The sequence below is a fragment of the Anopheles stephensi genome, unplaced genomic scaffold (genome assembly GCF_013141755.1).
Source record: "Anopheles stephensi strain Indian unplaced genomic scaffold, UCI_ANSTEP_V1.0 ucontig375, whole genome shotgun sequence".
Classification (NCBI taxonomy): Eukaryota; Metazoa; Arthropoda; class Insecta; order Diptera; family Culicidae; genus Anopheles; species Anopheles stephensi.
Window position 1 is genome coordinate 100,649 of NW_023405319.1, and position 8,740 is coordinate 109,388.

Below are 8,740 nucleotides of genomic sequence, written 5' to 3' on the forward strand. Positions count from 1 at the left end.
TGAAGGTCCCCATAGTCGCCATACAAGTTATAGGAGGTGTCCAAAGAACGAAAAGGGTTCCATATTCGGCTGTTCCTACTATATGGTTCTCTGATGACTGCTCTAAGGAGTAGTAAGACGGTGTCCAAAGGTCTGTTGGGGGTATCAAAGCGATACCCTCGATGAATAGGGGTACCAACTGAGTACGAAATGAAGGTCCCCATAGTCGCCATACAAGTTATAGGAGGTGTCCAAAGAACGAAAAGGGTTCCATATTCGGCTGTTCCTACTATATGGTTCTCTGATGACTGCTCTAAGGAGTAGTAAGACGGTGTCCAAAGGTCTGTTGGGGGTATCAAAGCGATACCCTCGATGAATAGGGGTACCAACTGAGTACGAAATGAAGGTCCCATAGTCGCCATACAAGTTATAGGAGGTGTCCAAAGAACGAAAAGGGTTCCATATTCGGCTGTTCCTACTATATGGTTCTCTGATGACTGCTCTAAGGAGTAGTAAGACGGTGTCCAAAGGTCTGTTGGGGGTATCAAAGCGATACCCTCGATGAATAGGTACCAACTGAGTACGAAATGAAGGTCCCCATAGTCGCCATACAAGTTATAGGAGGTGTCCAAAGAACGAAAAGGGTTCCATATTCGGCTGGTTCCTACCTATATGGTTCTCTGATGACGTGCTCTAAGGCGTAGTAAGACGGTTGTCCAAGGTCTGTTGGGGTATCAAACGCAATCCCCTCGATGAATAGGGGTACCAACTGAGTACGAATGACGTTCCCATAAGTCTTCATACAAGTTATAGGAGGTTCCAAAGAACGAAAAGGGTTCCATCTTCGGTTGTTCATACTACTATGGTTCTCTGCTGACTGCTCTAAGGAGTAGTAAACGTTGTCCAAAGGTACTGTTAGGGGTATCACAGCGATACCCTCGATGAATAAGGGTACCAACTTCGAGATCGAATGAATGTCCCATAGTCATCCATACAAGTTAGTTATAGGAGGTGTCCAAAGTACCGAAAAGGGTTCGCATATTCGGCTGTTCCTAACTATATGGTTCTCTGATTGACTGCCTCTAAGGAGTAGGTTAAGACGGTATCCAAAGGTCTGTTGGGGGTATCAAATGCGATACCCTCGATGAATAGGGGTACCAACTGATTACGAAATGAAGGTCCCATAGTCGTCATACAAGTTATAGGAGGTGTCCAAAGAACGAAAAGGGTTCTCATATTCGGCTGTTCCTACCTATAGGTTCTCTGATGACATGCTTCTAAGGAGTAGTAAGACGGTGTCCAAAGGTCTGTTGGGGGTATCAAAGCGATACCCTCGATGTAATAGGGGTACCAACTGAGTACGATTATGAATGTCCCATCATATCGTACATTACAAGTAATATGAGGTGTCGCAAAGAACGAAAAGGGTTCCATATTCGTGCTGTTCCTACTATATGGTTCTCTATAATGACTGCTTATACCGAGTATTAAAGACGGTGTCCAAAGGTCTGTTGGGGTCATCACAGCGATACCCTCGCTAGAATAGGTGGGTACCAACTGAAGTACGACATGGAAGGTCCCCAGTAGTCGCCATACAAGTTATACGACGTGTTCCAAAGAACGAAAAGGGTTCCATATTCGCTGTTTTCCTACTACATGGTTCTCTGATGGACTGCTCTAAGGCAGTAGTAAGCCACGGTGTCCAAAGGTCTGTTGGGGGTATCACAGCGATACCCTCGATGAATAGGGTACCAACTGAGTACGAATGAAGGTCCCCATAGTCGCCATACAAGTTATAGGAGGTGTCCAAAGTACGAAAGGGTTCCATATTCGGCTGTTCCTACTATATGGTTCTCTTGATGACTGCTCTTAAGGAGTAGTAAGACGGTGTCCAAAGGTCTGTTGGGGGTATCAAAGCGATACCCTCGATGAATAGGGGTACCAACTGAGTACGAAATGAAGGTCCTCATAGTCGCCATACAAGTTATAGGAGGTGTCCAAAGAACGAAAAGGGTTCCATATTCGGCTGTTTCCTACCATAATGGTTCTCTGATGACTGCTCTAAGGAGTAGTAAGACGGTGTCCAAAGGTCTGTGGGGTATCAAAGCGATACCCTCGATGAATAGGGGTACCAACTTGAGTACGAAATGAAGGTCCCCATAGTCGCCATACAAGTTATAGGAGGTGTCCAAAGAACGAAAAGGGTTCCATATTCGGCTGTTTCCTACTATATGGTTCTCTGATGACTGCTCTAGGAGTAGTAGACGGTGTCCAAAGGTCTGTTGGGGGTATCACAGCGATACCCTCGATGAATAGGGGTACCAACTGAGTACGAAATGAAGGTCCCATAGTCGTCATACAAGTTATAGGAGGTGTCCAAAGAACGAAAAGGGTTCCATATTCGGCTGTTCCTACTATATGGTTCTCTGATGACTGCTCTAAGGAGTAGTAAGACGGTGTCCAAAGGTCTGTTGGGGTATCAAAGCGATACCCTCGATTGAATAGGGGTACCAACTGAGTACGAAATGAAGGTCCCCATAGTCGCCATACAAGTTATAGGAGGTGTCCAAAGAACGAAAGGGTTCCATATTCGGCTGTTCCTACTATATGGTTCTCTGATGACTGCTTTAAGGAGTAGTAAGACGGTGTCCAAAGGTCTGTTGGGGGTATCACAGCGATACCCTCGATGAATAGGGTACCAACTGAGTACGAATATGAAGGTCCCCATAGTCGCCATACAAGTTATAGGAGGTGTCCAAAGAACGAAAAGGGTTCCATATTCGGCTGTTCCTACTATATGGTTCTCTGATGACTGCTCTAAGGAGTAGTAAGACGGTGTCCAAAGGTCTGTTGGGGGTATCAAAGCGATACCCTCGATGAATAGGGGTACCAACTGAGTACGAAATGAAGGTCCCATAGTCGCCATACAAGTTATAGGAGGTGTCCAAAGAACGAAAAGGGTTCCATATTCGGCTGTTCCTACTATATGGTTCTCTGATGACTGCTCCTAAGGAGTAGTAAGACGGTGTCCAAAGGTCTGTTGGGGGTATCAAAGCGATACCCTCGATGAATAGGGGTACCAACTGAGTACGAAATGAAGGTCCCCATAGTCGCCATACAAGTTATAGGAGGTGTCCAAAGAACGAAAAGGGTTCCATATTCGGCTGTTCCTACTATATGGTTCTCTGATGACTGCTCTAAGGAGTAGTAAGACGGTGTCCAAAGGTCTGTTGGGGGTATCAAAGCGATACCCTCGATGAATAGGGGTACCAACTGAGTACGAAATGAAGGTCCCCATAGTCGCCATACAAGTTATAGGAGGTGTCCAAAGAACGAAAAGGGTTCCATATTCGGCTGTTCCTACTATATGGTTCTCTGATGACTGCTCTAAGGAGTAGTAAGACGGTGTCCAAAGGTCTGTTGGGGGTATCAAAGCGATACCCTCGATGAATAGGGGTACCAACTGAGTACGAAATGAAGGTCCCCATAGTCGCCATACAAGTTATAGGAGGTGTCCAAAGAACGAAAAGGGTTCCATATTCGGCTGTTCCTACTATATGGTTCTCTGATGACTGCTCTAAGGAGTAGTAAGACGGTGTCCAAAGGTCTGTTGGGGTATCAAAGCGATACCCTCGATGAATAGGGGTACCAACTGAGTACGAATGAAGGTCCCCATAGTCGCCATACAAGTTATAGGAGGTGTCCAAAGAACGAAAAGGGTTCCATATTCGGCTGTTCCTACTATATGGTTCTCTGATGACTGCTCTAAGGAGTAGTAAGACGGTGTCCAAAGGTCTGTTGGGGGTATCAAAGCGATACCCTCGATGAATAGGGGTACCAACTGAGTACGAAATGAAGGTCCCCATAGTCGCCATACAAGTTATAGGAGGTGTCCAAAGAACGAAAAGGGTTCCATATTCGGCTGTTCCTACTATATGGTTCTCTGATGACTGCTCTAAGGAGTAGTAAGACGGTGTCCAAAGGTCTGTTGGGGGTATCAAAGCGATACCCTCGATGAATAGGGATACCAACTGAGTACGACATGAAGGTCCCCATAGTCGCCATACAAGTTATAGGAGGTGTCCAAAGAACGAAAAGGGTTCATATTCGGCAGTTTCTACTAAATGGTTCTGTGATGACTGCTCTAAGGAGTAGTAAGACGGTGTCCAAAGGTCTGTTGGGGGTATCAAAGCGATACCCTCGATGAATAGGGGTACCAACTGAGTACGAAATGAAGGTCCCCATAGTCGCCATACAAGTTATAGGAGGTGTCCAAAGAACGAAAAGGGTTCCATATTCGGCTGTTCCTACTATATGGTTCTCTGATGACTGCTCTAAGGAGTAGTAAGACGGTGTCCAAAGGTCTGTTGGGGGTATCAAAGCGATACCCTCGATGAATAGGGGTACCAACTGAGTACGAAATGAAGGTCCCATAGTCGCCATACAAGTTATAGGAGGTGTCCAAAGAACGAAAAGGGTTCCATATTCGGCTGTTCCTACTATATGGTTCTCTGATGACTGCTCTAAGGAGTAGTAAGACGGTGTCCAAAGGTCTGTTGGGGGTATCAAAGCGATACCCTCGATGAATAGGGGTACCAACTGAGTACGATATGAAGGTCCCCATAGTCGCCATACAAGTTATAGGAGGTGTCCAAAGAACGAAAAGGGTTCCATATTCGGCTGTTCCTACTATATGGTTCTCTGATGACTGCTCTAAGGAGTAGTAAGACGGTGTCCAAAGGTCTGTTGGGGGTATCAAAGCGATACCCTCGATGAATAGGGGTACCAACTGAGTACGAATGAAGGTCCCCATAGTCGCCATACAAGTTATAGGAGGTGTCCAAAGTACGAAAAGGGTTCCATATTCGGCTGTTCCTACTATATGGTTCTCTGATGACTGCTCTAAGGAGTAGTAAGACGGTGTCCAAAGGTCTGTTGGGGGTATCAAAGCGATACCCTCGATGAATAGGGGTACCAACTGAGTACGAAATGAAGGTCCCCATAGTCGCCATACAAGTTATAGGAGGTGTCCAAAGAACGAAAAGGGTTCCATATTCGGCTGTTCCTACTATATGGTTCTCTGATGACTGCTCTAAGGAGTAGTAAGACGGTGTCCAAAGGTCTGTTGGGGGTATCAAAGCGATACCCTCGATGAATAGGGGTACCAACTGAGTACGATATGAAGGTCCCCATAGTCGCCATACAAGTTATAGGAGGTGTCCAAAGAACGAAAAGGGTTCCATATTCGGCTGTTCCTACTATATGGTTCTCTGATGACTGCTCTAAGGAGTAGTAAGACGGTGTCCAAAGGTCTGTTGGGGGTATCAAAGCGATACCCTCGATGAATAGGGGTACCAACTGAGTACGAATGAAGGTCCCCATAGTCGCCATACAAGTTATAGGAGGTGTCCAAAGAACGAAAAGGGTTCCATATTCGGCTGTTCCTACCATATGGTTCTCTGATGACTGCTCTAAGGAGTAGTAAGACGGTGTCCAAAGGTCTGTTGGGGGTATCAAAGCGATACCCTCGATGAATAGGGGTACCAACTGAGTACGAATGAAGGTCCCCATAGTCGCCATACAAGTTATAGGAGGTGTCCAAAGAACGAAAAGGGTTCCATATTCGGCTGTTCCTACTATATGGTTCTCTGATGACTGCTCTAAGGAGTAGTAAGACGGTGTCCAAAGGTCTGTTGGGGGTATCAAAGCGATACCCTCGATGAATAGGGGTACCAACTGAGTACGACATGAAGGTCCCCATAGTCGCCATACAAGTTATAGGAGGTGTCCAAAGAACGAAAAGGGTTCCATATTCGGCTGTTCCTACTATATGGTTCTCTGATGACTGCTCTAAGGAGTAGTAAGACGGTGTCCAAAGGTCTGTTGGGGGTATCAAAGCGATACCCTCGATGAATAGGGGTACCAACTGAGTACGACATGAAGGTCCCCATAGTCGCCATACAAGTTATAGGAGGTGTCCAAAGAACGAAAAGGGTTCCATATTCGGCTGTTCCTACTATATGGTTCTCTGATGACTGCTCTAAGGAGTAGTAAGACGGTGTCCAAAGGTCTGTTGGGGGTATCAAAGCGATACCCTCGATGAATAGGGGTACCAACTGAGTACGAAATGAAGGTCCCCATAGTCGCCATACAAGTTATAGGAGGTGTCCAAAGAACGAAAAGGGTTCCATATTCGGCTGTTCCTACTATATGGTTCTCTGATGACTGCTCTAAGGAGTAGTAAGACGGTGTCCAAAGGTCTGTTGGGGGTATCAAAGCGATACCCTCGATGAATAGGGGTACCAACTGAGTACGAAATGAAGGTCCCCATAGTCGCCATACAAGTTATAGGAGGTGTCCAAAGAACGAAAAGGGTTCCATATTCGGCTGTTCCTACTATATGGTTCTCTGATGACTGCTCTAAGGAGTAGTAAGACGGTGTCCAAAGGTCTGTTGGGGGTATCAAAGCGATACCCTCGATGAATAGGGGTACCAACTGAGTACGATATGAAGGTCCCCATAGTCGCCATACAAGTTATAGGAGGTGTCCAAAGAACGAAAAGGGTTCCATATTCGGCTGTTCCTACTATATGGTTCTCTGATGACTGCTCTAAGGAGTAGTAAGACGGTGTCCAAAGGTCTGTTGGGGGTATCAAAGCGATACCCTCGATGAATAGGGGTACCAACTGAGTACGAAATGAAGGTCCCCATAGTCGCCATACAAGTTATAGGAGGTGTCCAAAGAACGAAAAGGGTTCCATATTCGGCTGTTCCTACTATATGGTTCTCTGATGACTGCTCTAAGGAGTAGTAAGACGGTGTCCAAAGGTCTGTTGGGGGTATCAAAGCGATACCCTCGATGAATAGGGGTACCAACTGAGTACGAATGAAGGTCCCCATAGTCGCCATACAAGTTATAGGAGGTGTCCAAAGAACGAAAAGGGTTCCATATTCGGCTGTTCCTACTATATGGTTCTCTGATGACTGCTCTAAGGAGTAGTAAGACGGTGTCCAAAGGTCTGTTGGGGGTATCAAAGCGATACCCTCGATGAATAGGGGTACCAACTGAGTACGATATGAAGGTCCCCATAGTCGCCATACAAGTTATAGGAGGTGTCCAAAGAACGAAAAGGGTTCCATATTCGGCTGTTCCTACTATATGGTTCTCTGATGACTGCTCTAAGGAGTAGTAAGACGGTGTCCAAAGGTCTGTTGGGGGTATCAAAGCGATACCCTCGATGAATAGGGGTACCAACTGAGTACGAAATGAAGGTCCCCATAGTCGCCATACAAGTTATAGGAGGTGTCCAAAGAACGAAAAGGGTTCCATATTCGGCTGTTCCTACTATATGGTTCTCTGATGACTGCTCTAAGGAGTAGTAAGACGGTGTCCAAAGGTCTGTTGGGGGTATCAAAGCGATACCCTCGATGAATAGGGGTACCAACTGAGTACGAATGAAGGTCCCCATAGTCGCCATACAAGTTATAGGAGGTGTCCAAAGAACGAAAAGGGTTCCATATTCGGCTGTTCCTACTATATGGTTCTCTGATGACTGCTCTAAGGAGTAGTAAGACGGTGTCCAAAGGTCTGTTGGGGGTATCAAAGCGATACCCTCGATGAATAGGGGTACCAACTGAGTACGAATGAAGGTCCCCATAGTCGCCATACAAGTTATAGGAGGTGTCCAAAGAACGAAAAGGGTTCCATATTCGGCTGTTCCTACTATATGGTTCTCTGATGACTGCTCTAAGGAGTAGTAAGACGGTGTCCAAAGGTCTGTTGGGGGTATCAAAGCGATACCCTCGATGAATAGGGGTACCAACTGAGTACGAATGAAGGTCCCCATAGTCGCCATACAAGTTATAGGAGGTGTCCAAAGAACGAAAAGGGTTCCATATTCGGCTGTTCCTACTATATGGTTCTCTGATGACTGCTCTAAGGAGTAGTAAGACGGTGTCCAAAGGTCTGTTGGGGGTATCAAAGCGATACCCTCGATGAATAGGGGTACCAACTGAGTACGAATGAAGGTCCCCATAGTCGCCATACAAGTTATAGGAGGTGTCCAAAGAACGAAAAGGGTTCCATATTCGGCTGTTCCTACTATATGGTTCTCTGATGACTGCTCTAAGGAGTAGTAAGACGGTGTCCAAAGGTCTGTTGGGGGTATCAAAGCGATACCCTCGATGAATAGGGGTACCAACTGAGTACGAATGAAGGTCCCCATAGTCGCCATACAAGTTATAGGAGGTGTCCAAAGAACGAAAAGGGTTCCATATTCGGCTGTTCCTACTATATGGTTCTCTGATGACTGCTCTAAGGAGTAGTAAGACGGTGTCCAAAGGTCTGTTGGGGGTATCAAAGCGATACCCTCGATGAATAGGGGTACCAACTGAGTACGAATGAAGGTCCCCATAGTCGCCATACAAGTTATAGGAGGTGTCCAAAGAACGAAAAGGGTTCCATATTCGGCTGTTCCTACTATATGGTTCTCTGATGACTGCTCTAAGGAGTAGTAAGACGGTGTCCAAAGGTCTGTTGGGGGTATCAAAGCGATACCCTCGATGAATAGGGGTACCAACTGAGTACGAAATGAAGGTCCCCATAGTCGCCATACAAGTTATAGGAGGTGTCCAAAGAACGAAAAGGGTTCCATATTCGGCTGTTCCTACTATATGGTTCTCTGATGACTGCTCTAAGGAGTAGTAAGACGGTGTCCAAAGGTCTGTTGGGGGTATCAAAGCGATACCCTCGATGAATAGG